A 16,434-nucleotide genomic window follows, 5' to 3' on the forward strand; every position below is an offset into this window, starting at 1 on the left:
CCCCTTTGGGGCAGGGAACTCTCTCCAGACCCTCTTGTGGTATGCAGTTTGGCAATCCCCCCTGCTAACAGGGCCAAGAGGCCCATTTTAAAGTGGCGGACCCCTTTCATTTAGGAGAGGGGGAGCAGCTGTCCCTCCCAAGGGCAGCTGCTGGTGCCTCCCTTGCCTACTCTGTCGATTTTAGCTTTTCCTTGGGGACAAAGAACCATCTTCTCACCTCTTTTTGCTACATCAATTGCTCTGTGAACTTTTTGTGGGAAAGTGGTCCATCACTCTTCCAAATGAAGAGAGAAAGGCCAGGCCGGATGAGGCAAGCCTGGGCTTCAGGACCCTGGCAAGTGGCTCCGCCTTGTGGGACTGGCCTAGAAGCCAAGGTGGTGGGGAGCCCAGGGGCCAGCTGGTGGTGCTCAGGCCAGGACTGAACTCCAGAGGGCCCCCTTGACCCCTCAGGCCTTAGTCCCTCTGGGTTGCCAGGGCCAGGCATGCATCAGTGCGAGGGATGTTGGAAAGGCATCAGCTGCTCTGCCCAGCTGCCTTGAAGATGTGCCTGGGAGAGGTGGTTTTGACCGGCATGCATCACCCGGATGATGACCACTTCTGGCGCGCAGACACTGGCCTTGGAGTCGGCAGTGCTTAGAAAGCCAGCCACACCCCAGGGGAGCAGCAGAGCACCTCTTTCCAACGGCTCTGGCTGCAGCAGCGCCAGTGGCAGGGTGGGCTGAAGGGAGGGGTTGTTGTTGCCCACATGCATAACGCCCCCCCTCCCCGCGCTGTCCTCTTGCAAAAAGCGAGAGAGCTTCCTCGGCTAGTAGAGACAACCGGTGACTACGCGGCCCAGTCAAAGGTGCAGCCCTTGCCCACCATTTTCAGCAGAATGGCAACGAAGCATCGCTGCCCCAGAGCTAGGCTCCTCTTCCCTCTGGGCAGCACGGAGCTTTTTGCTTGGCCCAGCAGACGGCAGCAGGGCCGGTTGGGGCTGTCCTCTTTGGGGAGGCTCCCTCCAGCTCCGCTCCCTCTCAGCCTTGACTTGCTGCAAGAGCCACAGGAGCGAGCCTTCTTCTCGGGGGGGGGGGGAGGGGGGCGTGCTGCCGCTGCTGCCTGGCTCCCTGTCTGTGCTGGTTCTTCTCCCGCTGGTTCTTCTCTTGCTGGGTGGCTCCATTTATCACAGGTAGCACACTAGACTGTCTTTCACTCCAAAGCTATCCTCGGGGGCATCGCTGCTGCCTATCTGTCCATCCGAGGAGGTCCTCCCTCCCATCAGTCTTAATTCAAAGAGTCTTGATGTGCTGGGAGCTGGCAGGAGCACCACCGCTTGCTAATGGGATCCGCAGAGGGACGAGCCCGGAAAGCTCCGGAAGGAAAATGAGGAAGGCTCTTCAGAGCAGAGCTCGAGGCAGCTGTTGCATGCCTGTGGCTCCGGGGGCGGGGGGGGGGGGGGAGCAGGGTGTCCTCCTGTGCATCCACATCAGAAGGGAAGCCATTTCTCCATAGCGCTGGCTGAACCACAGAGTCTGTTTTTCCAACTGTGAGTGGCAAAACCTCCCACAAAACTGCAACGTCCACACCCATCCAAGCAAACTCTGATTTTTTTGTTTCCCTGTTGTTTTACAGACAAATTTGAGTTCACCTGTTCATGCATTTTCTTTCCTCTGTGAGCAATGGACACCTGCTTAGATCAAAACAATATAATAATTAGGGAGAAGTGGCAGACCAGAGCAGCCTTTGACAGTCCAACTGCTGAGCAGTTCTTCATTTTAACCAGAAGGAGAAATACCCTTCAGCCTGCTTCTCGGTCTCCGCTTTGAATAAATGAGTGGAAACACACAAGAGAGGTCACGGTCCCACAGCCCAGCCCAGCTCCTCTACACCATTTTGGAATCTCAGAAGAAATCAGTGTAGTTGGTGCAGAGGTTTGAGGCTTCCTTGCCATAAATCAGGCTGAAGGTTTGGGGGCTTTGGGTAGCAACTCTAATTAGCACGGAATATGGAGATGGTTTGTCGAGGAAGCCAGAGGGGCCCTTTCTTCCCAAACAGCTCCTGTATTTGGCCAGTAATTAAGCCAAACAGGGCAAGCTCATTTCCAGCACCTCTGGCTTGATGCTGAGTTTCCGATACCCTGTGAAAGCTGGCAATTAGTCAAGGCCTCTGACCAGGCTGGGAGCCTCTGGCTACTGAGATCAATCACTTCTCTCAGACAGGAGCAATAAATAAAGTTGCTTTTCAGAAAAACCCAGCCAACTTTTGTACTCAGAAGCAGAGCAGAAGCAAATTGCTGGATTTCTCAGTGGCATATTTTGATGTATTTGAGGTTTTGCAAATTCACAAATTGCCTGCTAAGGGAAAGTTAAAAGTGCTGCTTGGAATTAACCCACCCGCCTCAGAAAACAGGTCAGGGTGAATTAACCCTAACCGCACAGCAGGCGTGCCTGGGCCTAGCGAGGGGGAGGCCACGGAGGCCCTGCTGCCTCGCCTTCCCAGAGCTCCATTTGCTCCTCTCTCTCCTGCCCCAGCATTCATGAGAGCTGCTCTGCCTGCAGCCTGGCCATTCATCCGGCATTGCTGTGTGGTTGACCTCGCAGCTCTCCCTGTCAAATGGCCAGCTTGCAGACAGCACAGCTCTCATTAGTGCTGGGGTGGGAACAGGGTGGGAGAGAGAGAGAGGAGCAAGCCAAGGTCTAGGAAGCAGAGGCATCTGTGGCTCCTTTGTTCGACCCTGTAGGAGGAATCTCCAACTAGGGTGGATTATAGGCAGAGGCTGCACCATCAGAGTCAAAGCTTTATTGATCACGGTGCTGGGCATCAGTCACGAGGTGAAAGAGCCCCACAAAACGGTGGTTACAGGTTATATACCAAAGCCTTATCATTTATGCAAATGCAAAGGTCCGACCGTGCACTCATACACTGTACATCTCCAGCATTGACCAGTCACGGTGCCTTAGACTAGATACATTTCTAGAGCTACTGCAGGTGTCCAACCTTCAAGCCACAGAGAGGCTATTGTTTAATGGTTTGCACTCACAGCATCTTTCCCAAATACCACAGACAGGGAGTAAAACTTTGGCTCATTTCTCCATCTTGGATTTCGCTCTTCCATCTTAAATTTTCTACAACAACCCCCCCCCCACTTGTTCAGACCAGCCGTTCCTGCCCAGGGGCGCACCTAGGTGACTTTCACGCCCAGACCAGCCCTTTCGTGAGGACACCCCCCCCCACCATGAGGCCCCCAAAACCTTTTGTGGGCCTCCTGCGGTGAACCTACAGTTGTTGTTGTTGTTGTTGTTAAATCAGCGTGGTGTAGTGGTTAGAGTGCTGGACTAGGACCGGGGAGACCCGAGTTCAAATCTCCATTCAGCTAGGAGACTTGCTGGGTGACTCTGGGTCAGTCTCTCTATTTAACCTACTTCACAGGGTTGTTGTGAAGAGAAACTCAAGTATGTAGTACACCGCTCTGGGCTCCTTGGAGGAAGAGCGGGAGATAAATGCAAATAAATAAATAAATACCACCACGTGACTGAGGGGTGGCTGTCTGGGGTGGGGTGGGGGCTAGCCGAGCAGTTGACCAGTAGCGGCAGTTGGGGGGAGGGAGCAACTGCTGGGCACGTCCTCTTGGCCCAATGGCTGTAGTGAACGGTGAGGTGTGCCTGCACAATTCAGAGGAAGGTCATTCCAAGCCTGTGATGTCAAAGGATTGCGACAATCTTCCTCTGAACTGTGCAGGCGCGTCTCGCAGTTCACTACAGCCGCTGGGCTGAGAGGACGTGCCCAGCGTTTGTCCCAGGCCCAATGCTGCTGGGGAGCGGGGAGAGGAGGAGGTTGACTGCTCAGCTACCCCCCTCCCTCGGCAGCCATCCCTTGGCCACATGGCGGATTTGATTTTAAAACAACCATCACTGTAGGTTTGCTGTGGCAGGCAGGTGTGGGGTGGCTGTGGGAGGCCCCCCAGACAATTGGAGGCTCCCCTGGACATTAGAGGCCACGGACTGGGGCCCCAAGGTCCGGGGGTTAGAGCACCTCTGTTCCTGCCATGCAACAAGGCCCCAGGAAGGTTCCCTGAATACTAGGTGAGGTGTGCCAGTTCCAGTTCCAGGGCACCCCTTCCGCCTCTGGCAATCACGTTTTGCAGCTTTCTTAGTCTTCCCAAACCCTGCAAATCTCTTTGGCCAGTGACCACCACCATGGCACCTCTCCCAGCCCACTTCCTGCTCCCCTCCTGTTCAAAGCTGCTGACAGTCTCCAGCCCAAAGGGAGAAGGTGGCTACGCCAACGAGCTGAGCAGCCTGGGCCAGCCTGGAGGCACTGCGCCCTCTTCACGGGGCACGCACGGGAGAAGGAGCGACCTCGCAGCACTCCCTACGGAAGCAAGGAGACAAGTGGCCCCTTCCCTGGGGCCCAGGAATTGGGCCGCCCTCTCCCCAGAGAGCTCCCTGCGGTGCAGCCAAGCAAAGCGTGGAGGGTGGAGAGAGGAAAGGACAGGCGGGAACCAGGGTGGGCGGTTGCTGCAGGGGAAGTGGTTAGTCCTGGAGGGGGAGCAGTGGGGTAGAGGATGGAGAGATCTGGGGGGGGGAGACGAGGGCACCGATCATCCCCTCTCCAACCCGCCACTGCCTTGTCAAGAGCAATTCCAGGTCCTTCTCTCCTCGGCGTGGATGAAGTTATGAACTGTCTCTGAGACCCTTCTGGCCTGCCACTCACGGCTGCTTAGCAGCCCCCCCTTGCCCAGATGCTGCCAGGTTCAGCCTCAGTCAAAGATGCTCCTGCTGGGAGGCACGCACAGTTTTGGCGGGGGAGGCAGACAGGCAGGGGGCGGGGGAGACGAAACCACATCCAGGGCACTGAGGGGCAGGCTAGAGGCCTTGGGCGCTGGGGGTGCAAAGGGGCGAAGGGGGGGAGGGCAAGGATTTCTTAAGCCTAACAATTTGATCCCAGTTGTTGTGGTTGGCAGACTGGTGGATATCAAAGCTACTGAAGCTCTTCCCACAATCAGTGAGAAGAGCTCCTGGAGGGTCTGCGGGGAGAGACCACAGACCTGCGGACCCTTTCTCTCTTTCTCTTTCTCTTTTTCTATCCACTTGGGAAAGCAGGATGCTGAACTAGATGGACCTCTGGTCTGATCTAGCAAGTCTCTTTCTGATAGAACCTGACTGGTCAGAGGCAGTCTACCTTTTTAGATTAGAAAGGAAGCAGATAAGGGGCGGGGACATGATAGAATCGTGTGAAATTATGCACAGTGTGGCTCAAGTGGATAGAGATAAGTATTTCTCCCTCTCTCATAATATTAGAACCTGGGTCATCCGCTGAAGTTAAATGCTGGGAGACTGAGGACAGACAAAAAGAGGTACTTCTTTGCACAACGTGTAGTTAAACTATGGAATTCACTGCCACTGGATGTGGTGATGCCCACCCAGATAGATGGGTTGAAAAGGGGATTAGACAAATGCATGGAGGGCAGGGCTATCAATGGTTACCAGCCTGGAGAGCTGCATACTTCTATCAGGATCAGACCTGCCAAGCCTCTGAAAACCAGATGCTGCCAGGGAACACCTCAGGAGGAGGCGGTAGCCCTCTTTCCCCTGCTTGTGGGTCTCCCAATTGCACCTGGTCAGGCACTGCATGAAGCAGGCTGCGGGACTAGCTGGGCCCCTGGCCTGACCCAGCAGGGCTTTTCTGTTCTGTTCTTACCTCTGAATATCAATTGCTGGAGTCACTCAGTCCATTGAGTGTTCTTCCGTACTGCCTGCGTTTTGACATCACAGTCCCTGCCCTGTCAGCAAGGTGCCATTCACATTTCCAGTGCCTTCTTTCTGGTTTTATGTTTGCATTACAGTCCTACAACGTTCCGTGTGTGTCGCAGCTAAATAGCTGTATTTTTCCCATTGTAGGAGGGTTGCACAAGCTATTTATGTTTTCAAAATGATCCTGCCAAGCCAAACCATTTTACTGCCCAGCAGAGTGTAATCTGGAAAATGCCCAGGCGAGGGCTCTTGCCTCCAGTACAGGCTCTGTACCGGAGGACTGGAAAGTAGCTAATGCAAGACCGATTTTTGAAAAGGTGTCTAGGGGGGATCTGGGAAATTACAGGCTGGTTAGCTTAATATCTGTTGCAGGCAAACTGACGGAAAGCAACCTCAAGGACAAAATTGTTAAGCATATAGAAGAACAGGCCCTGCTGAAAGAGAACCAGCATGGCTTCTGCAAGAGCAAGTCTTGCCTCACTAACGTTTTGGAGTTCTCTGAGAGTGTCAACAGGCATGTGGATAAAGGTGATCCAGTTGACATCGTATACTTAGACTTCCAAAAAGCTTTTGACAAAGTTCCTCATCAAAGACTCTTGCGGAAACTTAGCAGTCATGGGATAAGGGGACAGGTTCAGGTGGTTGGATTGGTAACTGGTTGAAAGACAGGAATCAGAGGGAAGGTATAAATGGAGAGTTTTCACAATTTAGGGAAGTAAGAAGTAGGGTCCCCCAGGGATCTGTACTGGGAGTGGTGCTTTTTAAATTTATTCATAAATTATCTAGAAGTTGGGGTAAGCACTGAGAGGACCAAATTTGCAGATGACACCAAACTATTTCGGGTAGTGAAATCCAAAAGAGATTTTGAAGAGCTCCCAAAAGGATCTCTCTAAACTGGGGAAGTGGGCAACAAGAAGGCAATGTGGTCCAATGTTAACAAGTATAAAGTGATGCATATTGGGGCAAAAACCCTGCCACCTCACGTATATGCTGATGGGATCTGAGCTGTCAGTCACTGACCAGGAGAGGGATCTTGGGGTCATGGTGGACAGATCATTGAAAGTGTCGACTCAGGGCGTGGCAGCTGTGAAAAGGGCCAATTCCATGTTTGGAATCATTAGGAAGGGGTTTGAAAATTTATTTATTTGATTTATATACCATCCCTCCAAAAATGGCTCAGAGTGGTTTACAACAAATAAAATCAATTAAAATCAATTAACAGTCAAAATCAAAACTAAATCAATTAAATAAAATCATTGAAACATTAAAAACATTAACATTAAAATAATTTAAAACCAACATTTAAAAACTGAATCATAAATCTAATTAAATGCCTAGGTGAATACATGTGTCTTCAGCACCTTTTTAAAAGTTGCCAGAGATGCTGAGACTCTTAATTAAAGAGGGAGCACATTCCAAAGTCCAGGGGCAGCAACGGAGAGGGCCCGTTCCCAAGCAGCCGACAAACCGCAGATGAACCTCTCCAGATAATCTTAACAGGCGGTGGGGCTCGTGGTGAAGAAGACGTTCTCTTAAATACCCAGGGCCTAAACTTTATTGGTAATAACCAGCACCTTGTATTTTGCCTGGAAACGTATAGACAGCCAGTGTAGTTCCTTCAACACAGGAGTAATATGGTCTCTCCTAGATGACCCAGAGACCTGCCTATTCTAAACCAACTGCAATTTCCGGAATACGTACAAAGGCAGCCCCACATAGAGCGCATTGCAGTAATCCAGCCTAGAGGTTACCAGCATATGTACCACCATTTTGAGGTCGTTCATCTCAAGAAATGGATGCAGATGGCGTATCAGCCAAAGCAGATAAAGAGCACCACTGCTGATACTATAACACCCTTATACAAAACTAAGGTGTGATCACATTTGGAGTACTGCGTACAGTTCTGGTTACCATATCTAAAGAAGGGTATTATAGAACTGGAAAAGGTGCAGAAGAGGGCAACCAAGATGATCAGGGGCCTAGAGCACCTTTCTTATGAGGCAAGGCTACAACACCAGGGGCTTTTTAATCTAGAAAAAAGACGACTGAGTAGAGACATGATAGAGGTCTATAAAATCATGCATGGAGTGGAGAAAGTGGATAGAGTGGAATTCTCCCTCTCCCATAACACTAGAACCAGGGGTCATCCTACGAAACTGGTTGCCAGGAAATTCAGGATTGACAAGAGGAAGTACTTTTTTCATATAATGCATAATCAACCTATGGAATTCTCTGCCACAAGATGTGGTGACAGCCACCAGCCTGGATGGCTTTAAGAGGGGTTTAAATAAATTCATGAAGGACAAGTCTATCAATGGCTACTAGTCTGAGGACTATGGCTATGGGCCACCTCTAGCCTTGCAAAGGAATAACAGTAGGTGAGTGGGCCCAGCATGTGGGCTTCCCTGGAAGCATCTACCAGTCTACTGTTGAGCTAGATGGAACTTAGGCCTGATCCGGTGGGGTTTCTGATGTTTCGATTGTTGGGGGTAACTCTTAAATATTTTATTGATCTGCTGTTTGATGTAGGGGTGTGCATGAATCAGATTTTGTGATTTGATTTGACCTCAAATCGAATCACAAAACCTTGAATTGAATCCTCGAAGCACCTGGCACCTGCTAGCTGATTCTGTTATTTGATTCATCAGATCAGTTTGAATTCTCCACAGAGAGCAGGTCTGCCCAATAAACCCAATGAGTAGACCAGCTCTCCCTGGGGAAAGTGCAATTTAAACACTGGGGTTTTATTTTTGTGGGGGAGAGCTGGTCTACCCATTGGGTTTATTGGGCAGACCTGCTCTCCCAGAAAACCTGTTGGTAGACCTGCTGTCCCCAAGAAAAAAAGTAGAATGGGCAAACAAAATGGCAGTTTGAATCAATGAATTTATTCAAATCAAATCAGAGTTGATCTGATTCAACCTCTAGAATCGCTGTTGTGGTCAATGGTGATTCAATTCAAGGTCAAATAGTTTGAATTGGCCCAATTCGAATCAAATTGATTCATCCTTGAATCACGGTGCACATCCCTAGTCTGATGCTGCTTGCACTTTTTATGCCACTTGCTAAGACTTGTGGTGCAGGGAGTCCTAACTGTGACCTATGAAAAAAAATCATATGAACTGGGAGATGTCTCCCAGGAGAGGAATACCCCAGCAGCCTAGCAGGGTTGCTTACTCTCTCCATGTGGGTTTGCTGAATGCAGGCTGGAACCTGGCTGCATCTCAGAGGATCGATTTTTTTCGTGTGATGTAGCAGAGGCACCCTGCAGTCCATCTTCTGGGGCCTCTGTGATACTTCTCTGAGCTCCAACAGGAGCAGTATCCGGTTCAGCAAATGCCATCTTTTGACGTTTGGGAGTGTAAATGCTTCAGTTAAACCAGAAGCAGAACCAGGTAAAGAGCAGACGGAATGGCCATAAGAAAGACAGCACACACCAGGGCGCTTTCCAGACTAGCGGCTCAACAGCAGCAAAATGCCTCCATTCAGACAAGTTGCATTCGAAACGTAAATAGCAGGGGGAGCAGTCTGGCAGAAACTAACAACCTGCTTATGCCGGATATACGATGTCCTAGCTCTATATTGCAGTGATTAAATCTGAAACAAGGCATTGGCAATGTGAACGGCACCCTGCTGTCCTGTTGTAGGGACTGCAGTGTCACAACGTAGGAAGTGCGGAAGCACACTTCCAAGATCCTCCATGACCCCATTGCAGGGTCTAGTCTGGAAAGCGCCCAGGTAAGAGATTCGTGTACAAGGGCTTATATGCCAATGCCAGGATCCTCCAAGCTAAGATGGGTGAGCTGGAGTGCTTGGTTGCTAATGAGAACATAGATATAGTGGGCATAACGGAAACCTGGTGGAACAGTAAGAACCAGTGGGACACTGTTAACCCTGGATATTGCAGGCAGGACTGTCTCTCTTAGCCTTGTCTGGAGAGAGCAGGAAGGGAAATTGGGACCTTCTGCATGCAAGCAGGCAGATGCTCAGAGGCGTAACTATAGGGGGGCAGGGGGGGCACGTGCCCTGGGCGCCATCTTTTCTGGTCACATGGGGGGCGCCGACATGACAAAAAAAAAATTTTATTTTTATTTTTTATTTTTTGTTAATACAAATGTTTCCTGCTCAGTGCAGCAGCGCTGCAGCAGTCAAGGGAGCGCGTAGGCAGCCCATCCCCCACGAGCGGTCCCTTCCGCGCCGCCCGCGCCCCCCCATTGCTTTGCTGGCGCCTGGCGGCCAGTCAGTGGCCTGGCTTGGCGGCGGGCGCTTGTGAGGAAAAACCTAAGTATAATGTAGTATGTTGTGGCGCGGGGAGGGGGGGGGGGCGCCATTTCAGTGCTTGCCCCGGGCGCCATTTTCCCTAGTTACGCCTCTGCAGATGCTCCTCCTAGTGGCCCCATCCCCTCGGGGCAATCTCTTACGGGGCTCCTGCATGTGGCCTCCCATTCAAATGCAGACTGGGGTGGAGCCTGCTTGGCCAAGGGGGAACTCCATGCTTGCTGTCACAAGACCGGCTCTCCTCCTGTGGTCGTCTGGGGTGAGCTGTTAATGCGGAGTCAGTAAAAGGGGAGCCGGCCACCTGCTCCCAGGGCTGCTGTGCAAGCGCAGTCCACACTGAAGCCACAGGCAGCCTCCTTGCACCCATCGTGTTGACTTGCAGCTGGACTGTGGCCAGGCAGAGGGGGTTGCTATGTCTGAGGTGGCGATGGAGGTCTGTTCCCGCAAGCCTTCATATTTCAGTCCACATTGGACCTGCTTGAAGTGCCCGTCTTGTTCGGAGGGTGTTTTCACTTCCGGGTTTTCTGGGTATTGTTTCAGAGGTTGTCTCCTCGTAAGACCCCAAGAAGAGTCCGTCAGGAAGGTTGGGATGGGAGTTGTGTCTGTGTGTGAATTTTAAATGAACCGCATCTTCGTCAGCAGTTTCTACCCAGCCACCCCTTAAAGGGCACCCTTGTGAGTGAGGCAGACCCACAGTGAAAGTTGCGGAGCTGCTGCAGTCAGCGTCTCCTCCAAGGCAGGCCTGGAGAGCTGGAGTCGCCCCTCCTGCCTCCTTCACAGCCTGCCACCAGACAGAGCCGCCCTGGATGTCCCTCCAGCTGCCTGCTCAGGGGCAGGAAAGGAGTAGCCTGGCCCCGGCCCCGGCCCTTGCTTGTAGGCAATGTGGCCTCTCTGCTTCTGCACGAGGGAGGAAATCCCGGCAGGCAGGCTGGCTGGCTTTTGACGGGCCCCAGCGGGAACTCTCTGCCTGGCTCTGGAGTGATGCCCCTCCTAAGTGGGAGCTAATGGGGAGCTCCCAGAGTTCACTGCTGCCGTCTCAGCCAGGGAGCACCCCAACCCCGCTGCTCTCTCAGCTGCAGAAAGGGAGCCACGCTCCGTCTCTCTCTCTCTCTCTCTCGCTCCATCTTGAGTGTCCCCAGGGACCTGAGCGGATTTGCAAAGATGGAGGGAGAGCTGTGGGCGCTTGGCTTCTGCCGCCCTGTGTGTGCTTGTGACTTTCTCTGTGGCTGCTGCCAGCGGGGCCTTGGCGGGGCTTGGGCTCTGTCTCATATTGTAATAAGCGGATTTAAGACCTTCTGCCTCCGAAGCCGCCGATCTTGTAACAGATGCAGGGACAAGAGAGCCGGGCTCCTTCCCTGCCTCTGTGGGCCCCTCTTGGCCTCTCCCTTCTCTGGTCACAGCTGTTGCTCTGGAAGGGCCGGCAGAGATGGGGGGGGCAGATGCAGAGGAGGGATGCTGGAGGGTGGGGGGAGAAGGCAGAAGCCCTTTCCAAAAAGCACTGCGGCTGCTGTCAGGCTTCACCTGCCCCTTTAATAGCAGCCCAGCAGAGAGATCTTTACCAGGTGAACCACTTCCCATCATGCCAGGAAAAGCTTCAGCTGCTGAATGTCTGCTTAACAGGGGAAGGGTCAGCATGTGCTTTGCCCAAAGATGGCCCCTGGCTCAGTTCTCTAGCAACATCTCCAGTCAAAAGGACCCCACGGAGGAGGAGGAGGAGGAGGAGGAGGTGCTGGGATATGAGCTGCTGCCAGTCCAAAGAGGCAACAGCTGCACCCCTAAAGGCCTCCAGGAAAGGGGTTCTGCCTGCATGCCGACCAAACATACTTCAAGCAGGCACCCAGAGCGGAAATGCCCTTGCGAGCACTGCGAGATATTCCCCACAGGGGATGGAGCTGCTCTGGGAAGAGCAGAAGGTCCCAAGTCCCCTCCCTGGAAGCATCTCCAAGAGAGGCCTGAGAGAGACTCCTGCCTGCAACCTTGGAGAAGCTGCTGCCAGTCTGTGTAGACACTACAGAGCTAGATGGACCAAGGGTCTGACTCGGTATAGGGCCGCTTCCTATGTTCCTATGTTCCACTTAGGCCACTCTGGCACCAAGCCCAAGCCTCTGCCTTCTGTTTACACACACACAGTCTGGACGCTGACATTTACCCTCGTTGGCTGGCAATCATCCCACTAGGGCTTCAAAGAGATATTCTCACCCTGGAGAGCCAACAGAAGAAGCAGGGTCTGGCCCAGTTGCCATGACAGATGGCCAGTGCCTCCTTCACTGGGGATGGAGCCAAGCTGGTTTCCCCAGGATTTTCCTGTTAGTAAGGATTTGTGTTCCGGACAGGGTAGAGCAAGAGGAAATACCTCCCCTCACACGTGTACAACCCACTCGCCTCACTCTCGCTTTGGTTGTGCATTCAGAAGGCCGAGCCCTGAGGTTAATTAATATCGTGGCTTCCCAATTAAAGCCTGACAGAAAAAAGATGTTTGATTCAATCAAGCTTCTTCTCTGCTCCTCTGTTGAATTTCTAATCTTTGGGAGTGGATTTTAATTGTGTTCTGAGTAATTTAGACCTGGGCTCGAGACCTTGGGGCGATCTCATACAATGTGTGCTTCCTAAACTCGATAATTAAAGCAGCATCCCTGGAGGAAGTTTTGGAGAGAAAGCTGCATGAGAAATTCAGTGGGTACGTGGCTGAGATGGAAGTGGCCACTGGGGTGGGGGAGACGGAGAGAACGGAGGAGGACTCCAGTCAGACAGAAGCCACCTGGCAGAAAGCCTCACCGCTCAGGCTCAAGGCCAAGATCCCTGCCCCAGCATTCTGTTGGACTGGAGCCGGGGCCATGGGTGTAGCTTTAATGGAGTAGATGGGTTCCAAGAATCCGGGCCCTCGAGCTCCTGAGGGCCCCACAACTCCATCTCTCCTCACGGGAGATAATGGGCTAACACCGGCCCCTTTCCCCTAACTATGCCCCTGGGTGGGGCTTATGTGCCACAGCTCTTTTCCCTGCCAGGAGGCGGCTCTAAATGTGAACGAAGAGAACAGGGCCTCTGAGCACCAGCCAGGTGCTTGCCCCTCTCCACAGCCCCAACACATGTCTTCCTAGGTGGTGGGGCATTGCTTCCACGGGGCCTTTGAGCACTGCCCGCCCTCAGAAATGAACCACATCTTAAGCTGATGCCTCTTCCTCCACCCTCTTTCATTTGAGGACCCCCTTTTCTTGCTTTGCAGATGGCCATCTCTCTGTCTTAAGGGCTAGGAGATCTTCCAGTTTCTCCTGGTCTGGCCACAAAGTCCCAACACGAAATGGGGCAGGGGGAGCAGACCAGCCTGACCCTGGAAGCATGATGGCCCTTGTGCATAACGACCTGACTCTTCTTGCCTCGTGCCATGTGCCTAGGGTTGCCATGTTCAAGCTTCCCAAATCCGGGTGGCCTAATCTGCATACTATGCAAATCATGCAGCAACTGATTTGCATTTCATTTATTTATTTATTTATTTGGCAGATTTGTATGCTTTCCCCCTCCTTCTCTGCCCTCCCATGTGATCCGACCCAGAGTGAAATCCGGGCAGTCTGGGCAGCACATTTGAAATCTGTGTACAGTGGTCCCTCGACTTACGTAATTAATCCATTCCGAACGCACATTCGGAGGTCGAAATTTTCGTAAGTCGAAGAGCGCACCACGGAAGTCTGGAAACATTCGTAAGTCGAGGAAACCGCATCTAAAAATTCGTAGGTCGAGTAAGCTGAATCTAAACCGGCAACTACTTCCGGTCTTTTTTGTCGCTCGTAACTCAAAAACATCGGATGTCGAGTAGTTCGTAGGTCGAGGGATTACTGTAAATCCGGGTGGAATTTAGCTGCCGGGTGGAGGAGCCAAAATCTGGGGGCGACCCTAAATTCCGGGGGACATGGCAACCCTACTTGTGCCTCTGCTCCATGCCCACTGTCTTACTCTCTCTTTCTCTCCTTTCCCTTGGAGGGAAGGGAAACTATATTTTAGACGCAACAAAGCTGATGGGGAGAGTGCGAGGTCACTAGCCGCGTGTGGCCATAATGGCAGGTTCTGCTGCACATAATTATGGTTTCATTGTCCTTAAGGTGGCAGCAGCAGCAGCAGCAGCAGCAGCGGTGGCCCTGGTGCCGACAGGGACAGGGCAAATCCCTGTATGTGGATTCAGGAGGTTCTGGAAGAGTTGGCTTGAATGGTGCAGGAATGTGCTGCCTCTCGGAGCCTGTGGGATCCCCTTCCGTGCTCTGTGGGCTGGTTTTCCATTTGTCCTCTGGCTGAATAGGCAGAAGCAGCAGGGAGACGGGGCACTCATTAAGGCCCTCTGCACTCCACAGTTCCTGGTGCTCCCCCACTAAGATGGATTAAAGGAAAGCGATAAGTCTATGGGATTTCCAGGCATCCGGAGGGACGGAGAGACATTAAAGGCATTAACTTTTCTGTCTAGCCTGATAATAATTCACTTTTCAGACTGGATCAGCAACCCAAGGGAGCCTGCAAATTCACTTGCCAGTCTCCTGAGCAGAGCTGCAAAGGCAAAGCAGCCCCTGGCTGGGTCCCAGGGATAAGAGCCAGTCAAGTGGCCGGGGGAGCAGGAATGGGGGATGCGTGGGAGGAACCTCCTTGACAGACCTGGCTGCCCTTATGGGGGTGCCTTCAAGTTGTTCCCAGGAGGAAGATGCTGCTGCTGCTGCAGCACAGACAATGCCCTCAACTGTGCACGGCCCCTGACTGGAACAACCCAGGTTTACAGAAGATGCTCTTCTACAAAGTCCTTTTCTGGTCACCACATCTTAAAAAGGACATTGTAGAACTGGAGAAGATGCAGAAGAGGGCAACCAAGATGATCAGGGGCCTGGAGCACCTTTCTTATGAGGCAAGGCTACAACATCTGGGGCTTTTTAGTTTAGAAAAAAGAGGACTGCGGGGAGACATGATAGAGGTCTCTAAAATCATGCATGGGGTGGAGAAATTGGAGAGAGAGAAATTCTTCTCCCTCTCCCATAACACTAGAACCAGGGGTCACTCCATGAAATTGATTGCCAGGAGGTCTAGGACCAACAAAAGGAAGTACTTTTTCACACAACACGTGATCCACTTGTGGAACTCTCTGCCACTAGATGTGGTGACAGCCAACAACCTGGATGGCTTTAAGAGGGGTTTGGATAACTTCATGGAGGAGAGGTCTATCAACAGCTACTAGTCAGAAGGCTACAGGCCACCTCCAGCCTCAAAAGCAGGATGCTTCTGAGTACCAGTTGCAGGGGAGCAACAGCAGGAGGGAGGGCATGCCACTGTGGGAAACAGGACACTGGACTAGATGGGCCTCCTTGGGCCTGATCCAGCAGGGCTGTTCTTATGTTCTTATGCTGCTGTGCCTGGGCTGTGTGTTGTGTAAGGAGCAGCCCTCCGATCATGCCAGGATAGCCCTGACTCATGGCACCACCACCACCACCTCCGCGGGGTCTTCCTCTCTCCGGACTTGGTAGGGATGGAGGGAGAGGTCAGAGGCTGGTGCAGGGCTGTCCTTAAGGCAGGGCAAGCAGGGCGACCACCCCGGGCCCCGCTCTTTTAACCCCCATTAGAATTAACTGGAAGGGGCCACAGCACTGGGCGATTTGCCCCGGGCCCCGCACCCCACTAGGGCCTCCTAAGGACAGCCCTGGGCTGGTTGACACATAGTAGGGGTACTTTCTGGGTGATTTGGGTGCTGCTTCAGATATTCTGTGAAGGAGCTTGGGAAAGGTATCCATCTGTGTGTTGCTCGAGCGCTCAGAAGGTGATGCCAACCAGCATTCTCCCCTGGATGGCCACATAGCCTCCTTACCGACTTGAGTTCTGAGCAAGCAGCCTTCCAGGGGCCCTCTCTCTTCCAGTGCTCACACTTCTAGTCTCCCTTTCATATGCAACCAGGACAGACCCTGCTCAGCTAAGGGGACAAGTCATGCTTGCTCCCACCAGACCAGCTCTCATCTCCTGTGGCTGCGGAGAATGATAGGCACAGCCGCAGGAAGGAAGCAGCTGCAGTGATGGGAGAGTGGCGAGGAAGGGACTTCAGTGTGTCCAGCCTCTGGAACTGTCAAGCTCTGGCAGGCAGCCCAGCTCCCCCCCCCCGCCCCACCTCCACATACTGAAGTGTTTCTGGATGTGTGATGGGGACTAATCTTGATGAGGTTTTCCCTTCCCCAAAAGGTTCTAGCGAGCCAGAAAGAGATGATGGGGAACCACACTGCTGCCGGAATAGAGATGGCAGGTTACCTGCGATTAGTCCTGGCCTCACCTCCTTGGGCTTCTACTCCTGGTACGTCCAGTTATATCATATATATAACTGGACAGTTATAGATACAAATATATAAGGGGGAGGAAAGATGGATTGGGGGGGTGGGCAGGGAGGCTATAAAAAAAACACATAAAACTTCATTTT

The 16,434-nt window shown here is 52.4% G+C and overlaps 1 protein-coding gene across 1 annotated transcript in view; it reads left to right on the forward strand.

The window, feature by feature from the left end:
• Nucleotides 1-16,434, forward strand: part of VSTM2L (V-set and transmembrane domain containing 2 like) — a 96,508-nt gene that overhangs the window by 33,732 nt on the left and 46,342 nt on the right. The window lies entirely within an intron of this gene.

This window comes from Hemicordylus capensis, chromosome 4 (assembly GCF_027244095.1).
Source record: "Hemicordylus capensis ecotype Gifberg chromosome 4, rHemCap1.1.pri, whole genome shotgun sequence".
Lineage (NCBI taxonomy): Eukaryota > Metazoa > Chordata > Lepidosauria > Squamata > Cordylidae > Hemicordylus > Hemicordylus capensis.